Source organism: Anser anser, assembly GCF_964211835.1.
Source record: "Anser anser genome assembly, chromosome: 4".
NCBI classification, from domain to species: Eukaryota; Metazoa; Chordata; class Aves; order Anseriformes; family Anatidae; genus Anser; species Anser anser.
This window is the reverse complement of record NC_139724.1, coordinates 17,582,326-17,598,473: the sequence shown is the minus strand read 5'-3', so window position 1 is coordinate 17,598,473 and position 16,148 is coordinate 17,582,326. Positions and strand designations below refer to the sequence as shown.

The 16,148-nt window shown below is 35.6% G+C and overlaps 1 protein-coding gene across 1 annotated transcript in view; it reads left to right on the top strand.

Annotated features, from left to right (window-relative positions):
- SGCZ (sarcoglycan zeta) overlaps positions 1 to 16,148 on the top strand; it is a 470,225-nt gene that overhangs the window by 20,016 nt on the left and 434,061 nt on the right. The window contains exon 2 of the transcript XR_014583197.1: positions 1,425 to 1,475. The gene's annotated coding sequence lies outside the window, so the exon portion shown is untranslated. The remainder of the gene's footprint in view (positions 1 to 1,424; positions 1,476 to 16,148) is intronic.

Sequence of the window (16,148 nt, the reverse complement as noted above, 5' to 3'; positions counted from 1 at the left end):
ACCACTTAAAACAATGTCAAATGTCAACATGTTTTTCCTATACACTCCCCTTGTGCATGATAGGATGTACCTAGATGGAGAAACCTATAAAGGCATTACTTTATCTTCCCCTACATCTCTCTTTAGAACTTACTGTGGCTCTGAAGTTTACACAGTATTCAGCAAGTTACACCCCTGGAATGTTGTAAGACAAATTGTTATTTTTGTGGTTTCCGTGGAGAGAACCTCTTTTATTTTTTCCCCCATTCCTCCTTCCTCATTTATTACTTGCAGCACAATATGTCTTTAGATGTATGAAGAATTTGAGAACTCTCTCAAAATACTGTCTCCCAGGCCAAATGCCAATGTTCCCAGGAATGCCCACTGCTTTGTATCAATGTTGCTATAAAATCTAAATCTCAGCTCACTTGTATTTATTTCTGTCAGCTGATTTATGTTTCTAGTCAAAATGTTTTGAAAGCAGAAAATGTAGCTGAATGGCCTTCAAAAAAAGTGGAGTACAAACTGAAACACTTAACATAGGAAAAACCTCTCCAATCTTACAGTTTCCTTTGGACTGTATTATTTCAACGTTTCATTCCTCCTTGAACATGTTTCCAGCATTATTCCATTTGGCCGCTTAGAAGGAAGTCTGTTTCCTTGGCAAGATTACCCTGGGAAATTACATTTTCATATATTCTATTGCAGTGTACTCAGATGGTGCTTAGATGTAAGGTTGCTTATAATTTACAGTTGTGAAAATTCTAGAGAAATGAAACAAATGAAGGGAAATTCCATTCTCATTCTCTTGGACACCAGCAGTGACATCTAAAACATCTGTTCTCCCAAGTTCACTATAGCTCTTCTACCCTTATTCTGTACTCCTACAGCTCTGAAACCAGAACTGCAGTACAATACTATCTGCAATTCATCACACACCCATCTCACATTTTCCCTATTTGCTAAATCCTCTCTGTCCCCATGTACTCAGGCAGGTCCTAGAACCCTGCACAAGTTACTTGCTCCCATGCATGTCAGCATCTCCCATGATTTCTCTTCTCTTCTCTTCTCTTCACATATTTTGTCCCAGGAATGACTTCCTACACACAATTGTGCTAAAAGCCTAGGCAGAGAAAATATTCAGTGACAGTAAGCCTATATAGAATGTGAGTTGTAGAAGTACATTTCTTTAAAAAATATAGTAATGTGAAGAGTAAGGAAGAAAGTGTCACAATTCGCTGATGCAGAGTAGGACTTCTGTGCTGTATCACAGAAGTCTTTAGCAAAAAGCCAAATACGTTTTGCTTCCTGAGGTAGTGGGAGTATGGTATCAAGGAAAGAAAGGGAGAGGACTGTTTTATAACACAGTTCCCCTTTTATGGAAGTCATGAATTAAAACACTCCACAAGACTGAATTTCTCATTCATGGCCTCTGTTCCCCACAGATGGATGAAAAGTGGATAATTGTAAGTGAGGAAGTCAGAAGACCTGGTGCTGTAAGTACCATTACTGTGAGTCATGAGTCTGGAGCAAGTTTCTTTATGGCAAATTGGTATCTCTTACTCTTTCCATGAGGTTATTCATTCAATTTCAGTAACAGGCATCCCTTTGGGTCAGTCTCCTGCCATGTATATTCTTCCCTAGCACAGAAGAAGATGATGTCAGCATACAGTTACCTTTCTTTGACTTTGGAGACTGTTTTAACTGATGATAATTAGTAGACTTCCTTTTCAGAAATAAATTGTGAGAGACTGGAGAAAGTCTCTGCTAGAGCATCATGCTTGATTTAGTCAAGAAGTTGTTCTTTCTTTAAATGGGAACTGACCAGCAGGCCCATTATCACCAGCAATCTGCCCTCTGCCCCCTTTGGCTACTTAATCATAACTTGCCAGGATGCTGAAAAGTTGATTACTTGCTAGAAACTGATATACATATGTACATGTATATACTTTTTGTCTGTTTGTTTGTTTTTGTTTTTGTTTTGGGGAACAGATTGGTGTATTACTTTCCACAGTCAAGATATTAAACAAGATTTCAATGGCATGTGTCAAAGTTTAAAAAGTAATTTGTAGCCCATGAGAAACATTTTCCTCCTCTGTTGGAGAAGAGCCTACGGCTCTTCAGTTTTGAATCTCCTTAGATGGTTTGGGCTGTCTATAATTTTATATCCAGGCTTGCCTGACTCAAAAACATCACCCAGATTTCTGGACCCCAAACTATGTATTTCTTGAGTTTGATAGAGGTATTGTTACTGGTTCCATAGTATTAATCAATTGAACTTTCCACTTAAAGGGATAGTAGGAGCAAGAGCCTTTCTTTCACTCTGTTCACTCTTATTAATTCAGTTAATTTAGTTGTAGATTAGAAAACAGTTGAATTTTCCAAGATATAATTTTGGTATAACTTTTAAAGAAGCAATATACAAATCAGAGAATTAGATGATCTTGCTCTTTCTGGCAAGATTCTGGAACAAAATAACTGAAGACAAAGCAAACTCCAGAGTGCTAAAGTATGATCTTCAACTGTGGAGCTTTAAAGGCAAGCATAATTCCCCACATGCAGTACACACATTTTTCATGTCAAAGTTTTTGAAGAGATTCTCACAGTGTTTTTATGTTTCTCATTGAATGTTTTCATGTAATTTGCTAACACCATACAAATAACAGTGATAAAGATTATTCAACAAAAGGTATACCTTGCTTGTTGTGCTATTTTTTATTTTGTGCTGTTCCTGGGTGTTGTGGTTTAACCCGGCTGGCAGCTAAACACCACACAGCCGTTCGCTCACCCTCCCCCCTCCCTCTCTGGGATGGGGGAGAGAAACGGGAAAGTGAAGCCTGTGAGTTGAGATAAAGACAGTTTATTAAGACAGGAATATAATAATAACAATAATAATAATAATAGTGATAATGATAATAGTATTAATAATAATAATGTGTAAGAAAACAAGTGATGCACAATGCAATTGCTCACCACCCGCTGACCGATGCCCAGCCTATTCCCGAGCAGCCGGCCCCCCCACCTCGGCCAGCCACCCCTATATATTGTTTAGCATGACGTCAGATGGTATGGAATACCCCTTTGGCCAGTTTGGGTCAGCTGTCCTGGGTCTGTCCCCTCCCAGCTCCTGCTGCACCCCCAGCCTGCTCGCTGGCAGGACAGAGCAAGAAGCCGAAAAGTCCTTGGCCTGGTGTAAACACTGCTCTGCAACAATTAAAACATCAGCATGTTATCAGCGCTCTTTTCATCCTAATCCAAAACATAGCACCCTACCAGCTACTATGAGGAAAAATTAACTCTGTCCTAACTGGAACCAGGACACTGGGTTTTTAGACACTAGGCTGGTCATTGAGAATGACAGGGGAAAAGGAGTAGAAAAGCCACAGTTTGCAGCTCTTTTTCTCTCTTTAAGGATATGTGCAATTTTTTGCTAAGGCAGCTCTTGATTGACATCCACTGTTGGATTACTGGATATCTGGAGCATCAGAAGCTCCTCACAACCAGGCAGCTGCAAGGCAGGCACACTTGAGCAACAGTGAACAGTTTGACTTTTATGTCAAACAGTTCAGTGGCTGCATAACTCAAAAAAGCCAGTGGAATAGGTGACTGAATAACCACAGAGTCAGAATTTTGTGAAAGTGTAAAATTCACATTTATGGGAATAAATATGAAAAGAAAGCAAATTGTAGAATTAAGATAAATTCCAGAGTTAAAGTAATTTATAGAGATTGCTTTATATATTACAGTTGAATCAATTTCTTTTGCCTAATTTAGAGCTAACGTTTTAGATTTTGTGTAGTTGTGTAGTCAAATGTTGATGTACCTAAGGGAAATTCATAATTCATAGGAAAAAGAAGGAAGAAAAGTGATGCAACTAGATAGGTTGGTGTATCTATATAATATGTATCTCATGGAAAGAGGTGAAAAAGGCTGTTTTTCTGACTGTTAGTGATAGAATAGGATTATCTTAACCAGGAAGATAAATTTAGTCAAAGACACTAGCACAAAAATTAGCAAAGAAAAAATGAATATTGCAGTAAATAAAATGATTTAACCAACTTGGTCTAGTTTAGATTCTCAGTGATACAATAAAACTAGGAAACTACAGAACAGCTTGAGTTCCACAGTATCCATCTTTCCATGCTTAGCATATAGTAAATGATCAGTTAATCAAAATTTTTGTACTCTCCTGTTCTTTAAAGATTCTACTTTTAGATCATCAACTTATTTTAAGCCTGTGAGTGTACTTGAAAAATGGCTAGAAACCTTTTAGCTAGAATACTTACATGTATTACATTACTTTGGATTTGGCAATTGACTTCAATTATTATTCTTGTTACAACTGACAATGTAGAATATAATCTTTTAATGTTGTCTGCCTAATGTTACTGAAAGCTTGACTGTTTTTTTTTCCTTCCAGTTTGTTCAGTCACTGTTGAGCCATTTCATTATGATGTCTTTTGTTAGACTCTGAATGAAACATGACTGACATTACATGGCAGAAGTCTTTTTATAAAATAAGTTAAGAATTTGCACTTCTGTTTTTGAAAGTATCAAAGTCAAAAGTACTCAGAAACTTCATGCATGTTCTGTAGAGCCAAGAATTCTATAACTGCAACACCCCAAACCCTAAGCAGCTCAAAACTTCAGGCTTTTATTTGTTCTCAGTGAAGTTCTTTCCATGGGAACACCACTGATAATTTGATAATTTGACTCATTTATACTATAAGTCTACTGAAACTTCTGTTAAGTTTACATTTCAACAACTTGCTAGTTCTGTAACAGGACTGAAGAAAATGGCATTCCTCTTCCCTGTTCCTTCTATAGAGGATGGTCATTCATCTTATAAAATCATTTATTGTATCTTTATTCATAAGGAAGCAGCAGTGATCAGAAATTCATATATAATTGTGTCTTTTCAAATTAGAAGAGAGCTCTTCAAAAGGCATCAATAGGAAAAGAATTTACTGATGTACTTGCTAATTGGTTGGGGTGGAAACGTGTGTCTAATTTTGAATTTTAATGTGTCGCTTTACCTTCTAAACTTTACTTCTTCTTTCATTTTCTCAGCTAGATTAAAGAGCATTTTCTTACCTATTTTTGCTTCTCTCCATAGAGATACTTCCATAGAGCAATCAAATTATTCCTCTTACTTGTTGTTAAAAGAAACAGCTTGAGTTTTTTGAATCTTTAATTGTAAAACAGGTCCTTAGGTATTCATTTTTTGTTTGTGGCTTTCTTTCAATATTGTTCACAATCCTTGAGTGTCTGTTATGAGAAGGAAGTTCCAGAACTATTTAGAGATCTTTCTGATGAGCAGAAGAACAAGATATACTGCAGGGTCTCTGCCAGAATATACCTTTACACATAATAATATTCTCAGATAGTTTTGTATATATACACATATGCAAAGGTTATATTACTCATGGTGTTTCATGGATGACTTGAGTTCATGATCATTAATCTGTCTGCTGTCAGCCAACGCTTTCCAGAGCAATAGTCCACTCTTTTCTCTGTTTACTCTGTATTTAAAATGTATCCTTTTTTTCTAGAAATATATGTCCACTCAGTATTATTTAAATTCACACAGTCAACAGGGGCTCTGTCTCTTTTGTGGTGCCCAGTATCACAACTCTTTAGGTGACAAACAATAGCTGTCTGGTATAGTGTATGCCATTTCCCTATGTGTTGCACTTATTTCCTTGGCCATGCAGACCTTCTAACACAGCACCCTCTAGTCCAGTCCTAAGTCTCGACAGCAAGGAAAGTAGAAAGAAACAATTACTTTACTTCTTCAATAGTTATTAAAAGTTTATTATTATTATTATTCCACATTTATTTTTGCAGTCATCTTCTTAATGCATAATTTCAATGAACAATCTCTTTGTGGATTGCTCCAGTACTTACTGGGTAGCAGTGGTACTCACTGCATACCCATGGTATACAGTGTGGCAGGTGCCACAAAAGTTTTTAGGGAATCCAAACTTTTATGAGTTCTTCAATAAAACTACAACAAGCATGAACCTCAGTGGTGGGAAAAAGGAGTGCTACTACCATGGAATCTGTCCCTCAGCAGAAAATAATACATGAAAACACATGAAAACACACTAAATATCAGTTAGTCATTGATGCATATATCAATGATCTGATTTTTAAAGTGCCTCTACATTTTTCATAACATTCCTAAAATGATGTATAAATTATGAAACTTGTTGCCGTTCACAATTTTCACATCTTGGCTGTAAATCCTTGAACCATAACACCACATTTATCAACTATCTTGTCATATTTAATGTAATATTTTAAACTTGGGCTGTGATTATGTGTAGGTTCTAGCTATGGAGACTTGTTGGATTTTTGAAGTATACGTTTAGATACTGAGATACTGCATAATTTTAAAGTTCAGATTATTAAGGTTCCTTGTTTTCTTGCTTTGTGCAGATTTCAGCAATAATGTGATATCTTATAACAGCATTTAAGAACTGTACAGTATGCTCCATGCAGTACTGTGTAGCTCATTATGAGCCAAGAAGATACTTATGACATTTACTGAATGTCTCTTTCCTAGTTCCTAACAAGTAGCTCCTAACAAATTAAAACACATTAAACACATTGAAATTCATGAAGTACTGTCTGTGTCCAGTGGCTGCTGGATTAAGTTTTTATTTAGGCAGGTATAAAAATGTAGTTACACAAACTATGACAGAATGGTCAGCTTAGATTATTTAGGATTTGGTACCAGATTGATGGGCACAAACATAATTCCTGTGCATTTTACCAGTTTTACCACTATCAGGAGAATATGTTCCTGCTAGTTTACTTTCAGTATTACAGTCTGCCTCTTAATTTTTGGCATAAAGCAGATAAACAGATTTCTTCCAAATAAATTGCTCCAACTTTGTCAGTAAAATACAGAAACCATACAATATGTTGAACTACTGCTAATATCTGTGGCTGAGCTTTAAGCAGTGTTTCCATTCAATCCTATGTGTGCTGAAAACAAACAAACAAATACATATACAAACTTTATGTTGAAGTGTTGGTGAAAATAGAACAGGTATAAAAGTGTTTTTTGTTGTGTTTTTGTTTTGTTTTGTTTTGTTTTGTTTTAACTGAATCACAGAATCATAGGCTAACTTGGGTTGGAAAGGACATTGGGAGGTCTGCCAGCTTCTTCTAAAGGTTGTTCAGGGTTTGCAACTGCTTTGCAAAACCAGTTGGGTTTTGCAAAACCTCTCTCTACTGTTCCACTGTTGGACCATGGTCACAGAGGAAAAGGTTTATTTATTTTCAGTTGGATGAGGTTTGGGCCTTGTTTTTTCGTTTCTTTATATGTGTTTCTCAGTCCACATACTTAATGCTATATTATTTTATTCAGGTTAGAGAAATGTTGCTTAACTGAGGAAAAATAATTAAGTATATAGTTGGAGTCAGATTTCAGAGTCCTGGGACCTCAGTACATAGGACAAATCTGCAGATCTTTGTGTTCAAACAACAAAATTCTGCCAGAGTCATATGTCCCTCTACACAAATAGATTTAAAACCCCTTAGTCTTTTGAAAGGCATTTTTACTTCATTTAAACTTTGCTGAGATTTGGAAGTGTTTTTGGATAATTCAGACACATATTGATACTGCCAAGGAATTTGTCACATGTGTTAGATGTAGAAAAGCTACAGACAAAGAAATAGATCGGCTTTGAAGAGATTCTCCAATTACATTGGCAGAATTGTTGCATGTGTATTCTGAAACAGTAGTTGCATAGGTGAGCTATGTTGGTTGCTGAAAATTGTTAAAGAAGAAGCAAAACACACAAAAAGAACAGTAACATGGAAACAAAACTAGCAATTGCAAAGGAGATACAAAGAAAATTAATTACAATAACAGCTCAGGACATAAGAAATATAAGTAAATGATAGGCAATTTGCATTACTTGGTTGCATTTTTTGTAAATTTGGACTACGTATTTTATTCAAAAGGCTCCTGGCCTGTTTGCTGTTCTATCCTATCTTTTTGCAGTGTATTGCTGCAGTACTCGAAACACAGTAGGTGGTATCCTTAAGCCACTATAGGAGCAAATTAAACATGGTTTCCTGCAAAATGCCTGTACAGCATATTATGAACTGCAATTTGCCTATGTAACTGAGTTACATAGTGCAAACGAAGTAGTGAGTAGTTTCAGTGGTCGTCTGACTCACACATTGACTGCTTTAATGATTTTGCTTATTTCAATTTTCATAGGTCTAATTATGGTCATTAAAGATATTTGTGTTCTCTCCATCATAATCATATGTTGGGTCAATGATTTCTCATGATTTATAACTGTTAATTGCTAACCAGGTGGCATAGGACTATAATAAACCACTTTGTTCATTAAAGCAAGTATTCTCAAATGGCTGGTTTTTTTAGCTTTTTTGGTTTGAAAATTTAGAAATGTCAGAATTAAATAGTATAATACCTACATTTCTTTACATCTCATGTTATATGGATTATATTTAAATCAAAATGAAGAAGTTGAAGAACTTTTTCTTTAGTGTGATATGCTGGTGTGAAAGACTGCCATTTTCAGTGTCCAGATCAGTGATAGATTCTGTTTGCCTAGACAGTTTCTGACCCAACCTAATTTCAAGTAGTACTTAACATCTGTTCTACTGTCTCTGGCATACTGCTGCTGCTACCTGTTAGAGGTCATGATCTACAGAAGCTCTCAGTATACCTGAATGTTCAAAATAATCCTACTGTGTAAACACAAGAATTTGTTGATTCAAGGTTCCACCTTCATCTATGAATTTATGCATATTTAATGTATCTTTGTTACCTTTAATTTCAAATGAGACCACAAGATTTGAGCTTTGTCCTATTAGACACCCTAGGCTTTTTTCTTGAAAGACCAAACATCAGGTGGCTTTTCTGACTTCAAAGCTCCCTCTTTAGTGTCTTCTAACTTGACTATGATCTGACTGCAAGAGGATTAAATAGTTTTACCAGCTCTGGAGAGGCATTTGAACTTGAATAATTCTACCAGAGATATGGACCTGAAACTTCCTCTAAATCTAGTACTTAGCACAAAAACAAACAAACAAACATAGTTTAATGAGTTTAATTATGTATAGTTAATTATGTTTTTTAGTGGCATAAAAGTGAAGTCTGTTTACAGCAGAGCACACTGCTAGTATTCTGTTCCTGAAAAGGAGTTTAATATTTTCCACTTTTATTAATTTCAGGTACAGACGAATGTGAGAAATAGGTTTGAAGAGTGGTTCTATACTCTTTAGTGTCAGTAGTGATAAATCAGTGCTGGATTTACTGTCTACAAGCTGCAATACATTTTTAGAAATTTGCATCGCATATGAGAAAAGACAAAATGTGACCATCAAACATCTAACTCTTCAGTAGTGCCTTTTTCAGCAGAGAAGAAACAAGAAATAATATTGCCTAGTAAGAGGTCTGTGCTGGGAGCATTTCCATAATCCTCGGCAACAGTCTACTTTTCTGTGTTTAGAACTGCAGAGCTTCTGTTTTGTTATAGCTAACTCTGTTCAGTACTTACAACATCTGTGTGTGGTGTAGAGATATAAAGCAATATATAAAGGCTTTTCTGCAATACACAATGCCAAAAACAAGAGAAGATATATTTATGACCTGAAAAACTGGGAAACGTTAATTTGGACCAAATCCATTTCTTTCTGATTTTTAACCCAGATAAGAGACCAGAATTTTTATCTGAATATAATTTTTGTGTTTTGCTCTTCACTAGCCAGAGTTGTTATCCTTTTGAAAATACTTCTCTCTCTGAGAAAGAAAACATTGTCATCCAATATCAAAAGTAAACAGAATTAACTTGATTCTTTTAAGAGAAAAACCTCACCAATTTAGTTACACCATAATCTTTAATGACATGTCGCTAAAGGTCAGAAATAACTATGAATGATTTTTAAAGTATGGTCATTTCATAAACAGGTCACACTCATTGCTATGTTTCTTCCAGTTTATTCAAGGAAAAGTAGTTTGGGAGATGGTGTGTTTTCCGTCTAATTTCTTTTTTCACAGGTACAAAAACCAACAACCCCAAAAAGTGACACAAAGTGACACACAAGCTAGAATTTAACAATCTTACACTTATCAAAGTCAGTGCAGAATCATGAAGACACATTTAATATATTGTTTTTAAAATGCATAATAATACTCCTAAGTTGATAAAAATAAATGTCTTTGTGAAAAAAGTGTGTATTTCTAAAGGAATGCAAGCATCTTTTATACTGAAACTTAACATGATTACTTATTTTAAATACACTATTTCTGTTCCTTGTATTAAGTAAACTCTTCTATTTCATTTTGAAATGATGTATATTACTTTAACTAACATGCTGCCTGGTAAGCATGTGATTGCTTGTATTAGTAATTGCATTTTCGTGGTTCAAACAAAAGAAGTGAATTTATCAGGGTAAAAGGTGAAGTGGATTAAGAACATTAGCTGAGTCAGATCAATGGGCCACCCAGTTTAGTTATTTTCCACGTCTAAGAGGAGGCAACAGGAAGTGCTAATTAGGGAGTGCACCTGAGCCTCGCTATTTTGTGTGGTCTAGTCTTTGTCCTCTTCCTCTTCAGTATCTCAGAACCACTGTTTTAGGGGTGTTGGAGGGTAAGATCTTGCTTATGTCTTTTAATTTCCATTTATGTACCTGCTGAGTGAGTTTTTGTAGTCTTCTGAATTTACAGATACTATTTGCCTCCACGACCTTGAGATGTAGTAACAAATAATAGAAAGTGCTATTGTCTGTGTAAGGTACTCTTTCTTATTTGCTTTTACGTTCTTTTGCTAGTTTTATCAAGTAGCTCTTAGTTCTAGTATTATGCATTTTAGTGAGTAATAGTTATGTGTTTACTTATTCACTGCTTTCAGGAGTTGCTAAAGCTTAATCACGTTCCCTTTGTATTGTTCTCTCTGAATTAGAGAGTCCTAGCCTTCTTCATCTTTTGTTATATGACAGCTGCTGCAACACTTTAATAATTTCTCTTGCCCTTGTCTGTCCTTCTGTGGTTTCCACTGTATTTCTCTGGTATCTAAGTCAAATATGTCCTTCCTGAGATGTGGAGTCGCATGTGCTGCTCAAGATGTGGACTTGCCAAGGTTTTTAGAGGGGTTCTTTATAAACATGTTCCTTGCCTTACTCTTAATAACTTTTCTGAGGACTGCCCAACACCTTGTTGTTTCACTTTGAGTCCTGCTGTGTGTTGAGCTGATGGCATCAGAGAAATATCAATGATGACTCAACAACTGTTTCCTGTGTAGTCATTCTCAGATCTGGATTTGTGGTAGATGGTTTAGATTGTTGTTTCTTTACGCTTACATAATTAAGCATTTGCTACCTTTTCCACACTCTATGAGGACTATTTAGAATTCCTTACTATCAAAGAGTTCAGTATCATATGTCTACTGTGCGCTTACCCTGTGAACCACCTCCTGCAAATCAATGTTAAGGATGCTGGATAGGACTGGTTCCAACAGTGATCCATGGTGGGCTGTTCTTCTTACTCATCTCCATGGGCATTGAAAATTTGTCATTAGTTAACTCAGATTCTTTGATAATCTCTGATGTGGAAACTTGTCAAATAGTTCTTAAAAGTATCATTTTTTCTCCACTTGATCCCCTTAAACACTCACTTACTGTTACCTGCTGAGACTCTGTGCAGGCTTGTGGGTAGGTTTTCTCTTTACAGAAGCCATGCTGGTTCTTGACAGACTTTGTACATCCATCTATCCATGTGTTAGCTCTTAGTTCATTCAAGTCTTAACTCACAAAGATTCGTTTTGTTAAGGATTGTGAGCTCTAGATAGGCCCTGGTGAAAGCTGCTATTTACATAATTGAATAGCATGACCATGAGATAAGACATACTATGACAAAGGATCCAATCTAACCACATAAGTATTCCTGCTACGAGGGGGAGGGTCATAGAGACTTTTTCTCTCTCTTGTTTCTTGTTATTGGTTATTTTGAAAGTTTCAGGCTCTTCTGCTGCTGCCTCTTATTTGAAATGCTACATCACTGAATAAAGGGGTCCACTTTTATGTGGTACTGATTTTCCTGGATAAAACGTTATGGAATGTGAGAAATGCTTATAGACTGATAATGCACATAATGAGGTTTCATGTCTGTGTATATATAAAATGCACGCGCACAGCATACAGCTTGTTTTCCAGATTTATTTTAGTATTTAAGCATGTGCAGCCAAGACATATTTGTCAATTTTAAAGTTAAATATTTTGGCAAATTATTGGTGGATGTTAGTAAAGCATTAATGTTCGATGGCTGAACTGATTCTGAAGAGCAACGAAGGGAAATAGCTCAGATAGAGTTATTACTCTTGTCTTTATTAATGTGTACTTTAGCAGCACTTATAGTATTCCCAGTGCTTACTGTAGAGATAGGAGTATTTCTTCCTTGCTTCAGAGTGATCACAAGAAGTGCAGGTAACAAATGACAGTTGGGGGCAAGATATTATAAATGATTTAAAATGAAAATCAGGTATTACTAGCTGCACATCAAATTTTGATCCTAACAAAAGTAATAAATGGAGAAAAAGAATTTAATTAAAACAGGAAAAAGGAATCCAGAAATGTAAATAAATGAAACTTACACTTCATTAATCTAATGGTAGTTTCTCTACTCATTTATAAAATTCCCTCAAGAAAAAAGTTACTTTAAAAAAAATTCCATTCAAATAGTTTCCTGTCAATAGTTTAAATTGATCACCAATTTCAAGCTAAGCTTCCAAAGCTAACCTGGGCTTAAAAAAATGGAGGAATCTTTTAGAGCTAGACAGGAATGATAGCCAAAGGATTCTGCACTATTACAGTACTATGAGGCATGTTGCCAAAGCGTTTTTATTTCTAACTATCCTAAAACAAGATTTCAGTGTAACTGTACTCTACACATTCTGCAAGTTTCCACACATTTGAACTTATGACCCTAAATGTTAACAGTTCAGGGATCTACAGCTGCTTACAGAGAATGAAATTTCCAAGATATTTTTTTTGCACAGGCTGTAGGAAATTGTAAGAAATGAGCTGAAGTGGCTGTCTCTTGCATACTTGAGGACAGAAGAGAGTGTGGATGGAAAACTACTATGTTAATTGCAAGGAGTTGAATACTCCAGGATAGTATATTAACAACAGGAAATCAACTACAAAGATATCTTTGGATGATGACTACAGATGGAAATGCATCCAGGAGGTTAACTTATCTAGGTGACAACTTAATGATCAAATTAACCAGGAATCTTCTTAGGTCTGGAGCTTAACTTGAGCTACTTCTTAAGTCTATGCATAAGATGGGAGAGAAGAAAAAGATGTGTAGTATCTTCATTATTATGAAAAAATCAAGATTTGCATCTTAAATTGATTAATGATTGGCTTTTTAAAAATTAAAAATCTCAAGAGGCTCAAGTGTTAGTGTGAGAGAACTGTAACATACGGAAGCTTACACCCCAAAACATGGGGGATTTTTGGACAGGATGCATTTGTGTGTTTTTGACTTCGTGAACAACACAAGTTACAAGACTTTGAGTCTCACAAAAACAATTTTAGAAATCCTCAGGAAGTGAAGGCACAGAACATGTGAGAACTTGTTTTGTTTGCTTTCAATTTGAACACAGCACAAAAAACATGAATAAAGTTATTCAGTTATTCTTCTATGAATGTCTGAATTGCAGAAAAAAATGCTCTTAGGATTTCTAGCTTGGTTTCCCAAGTGCTGAAGGATAGTTCTTATGCAGTCGTCTTTCATCCAAAGCACATAGAGTAAATATGAGCCAGGTCGTGATATTGGGAAAGGAGGGTGGACCAGAATATGCATAAATTTTAAAGATACTGGAATGGTATGAAGTAATGGAGAAAACAAGGGAAACAAGGAAATGTATTACTAATGTTGTTGGAAGGCCTGAGATACTTTTAAAGCTATTATTAGTTTAATTTTTTATTTAAAACTATTATTCATTATTACTATAGGAAATGAAAGCACTTAGCAAATTCCAGAAGAAATCAAATTTATGTTTAAGGTTTTTGTCTAAGTAGCGATTGGAACTGGTAAGAAAGCATTTTGATCAGGATGGGAAAGAGTACAGATCAAATGTTCAAAGCATATGCATCCCAGGCTCCAAATGATATGGACCACACCACCTGCAGTGATTTATGAAAAGTTATGGAGAATTGTGAAGGTGCCACTGTGATACAATAAATGTTCTGCTGATCAAAAACATGATCCTGAAAACTGCAGCACTGTGCAAGAGTCCAAACTAAGTTTTGGTAACATACTGAAACAATGCTTTTACAAAAACTCCAAGTTTACTGAGCAATAAATAGATTATGGAAAGAAAAAAGAATATCAGGCAAACATAAACTTTATATCATATAATAAATAGCTGACAAAAGGAATGCAGGAAGTTTAATATATCTAAAATTTAATGAAACATTTTTGATGGCAGGAATTACTAAAAAATTGATTTGCAAAATCTCATTGAAAAGTTAATGGAAACTGGCTTGAGTAACCCAAGGACTGAAAACTGTCTGAAAGACCATAAACAAAAGGTAATAATAAGCAACAGCATATTGAGCTGAGATGTGAATGGCAAGAAAGATATGTACTGGGGTCTCACGGAAATCAATTCAACGTTTGATCTAATTTAACACTTTCATTAGTAACTAGCAAATGATATAACCAGCAAGTTAATGAGTTTCTTCAGATAAATATGTACTAGGAAGGAATAGAGTCACGAGTAAAGTCAGTTCAGAGATCTAGAGGTTAAAAATGGAACAAAATTATTTGATGTGAGAGGCCACAAGCTTTCATATGTGGTGGAAAAATCATTAAGGCATTGGTAATTGTGGACCTTTTTGTATTAAAGCACATTTAATATAGGGATAAGAAGAAAATCATTGCGTGGAAGTCCTGATCAGTGTTCTACATTTGGAAGTAGGTCTGTGTGCCAGAAAAAAAAAAAGGAAGGTGGTGAGTGTCCTGGTGTTCTTCCCTTAGAACATGAACATGGTGTTGGCACTTCCACACTTGCTATTGTGTCGACAGTGGCTAGTGCTTTGCTTTCTAGCAGTATCTATCCTTCATGTTTTCCACCCACTTGCAGACGACAACATAAATTGGTAAAACTGATGTGAGTGGAGAAGAGGAAAAGAATTTTATATGATTGCATTTGCATGGATTTTCAGGCTCAGACAAGAAACGTGTCTGCAAAGATTAAATCAAAAAAGAGGTTGTGTATTTACACTTAGCACTTTTTTGGGGCTGGTGGTGGTATTTTGAAATGCACACCTGGGCTGTAGATTCTGAGTGTTACTTTGAACCTGTTACTTTAATCTTTGCTTCCTTTGCTGGCTGTTTTGGTTAACTTTATTCAAAGTCAGTATGCAATAACAGACTGGTATGTCTTTCATAGTAACTCTGTTGCTAGTTTTGTTTTCTTGCTTGATATGACTATTTAATGCAACATTTTGTGCTGTGGGCTAGGATTTTCTAGAACAACTTTACTGTTCCAGCTGACAGTTACCTTTCAGGTGGTTGGATTATTCCCCTTCTCTTGGCTCATAAGCAGGAAAATGAGTTAATATTAACTTTAAGTCAATGAGGCAAAAATGCAAATTTAAAATCCAGCAATAGATCTGAGAGCTACAAAAGTTGCTCTCTTTTCCAGAAAGTGAGAAAATCTGGGCTGAGGCATTTAAAAATATTGAAATATATTTTATGGGGGACTTAGAGTATGTTTATCCTGCTTTGCAATGGAAACTCATAGCTTGAAATCTTGAGGTACTGAATGAACTGTGAAACAGAATAGTAGAACTGGATGGTGTCCCCACATCGCTTGGTTGTGATGATGGAAAGAATATCCTTTCTCATTGTATATGTTGATTTCCAGACTCTCAACTTGAAGAAAGACATGTTAATATCAGACAAGAATAAAAATTGTGAAACAGTTAATGAGAACAATTGCATTTATCTGTGATACTATTAAATTCTGAGTTTGAATTCTACCCTTTGCTTTTTGACTTTGGATGCTCCATTCATTAACTGATTGATAAGTTTAATCTGCCTTTTCTTCTATAAATTGGAAACAAGCAATAGGTTTTTCTAATATGAGTGACTATCAGAGGGTTGCTGC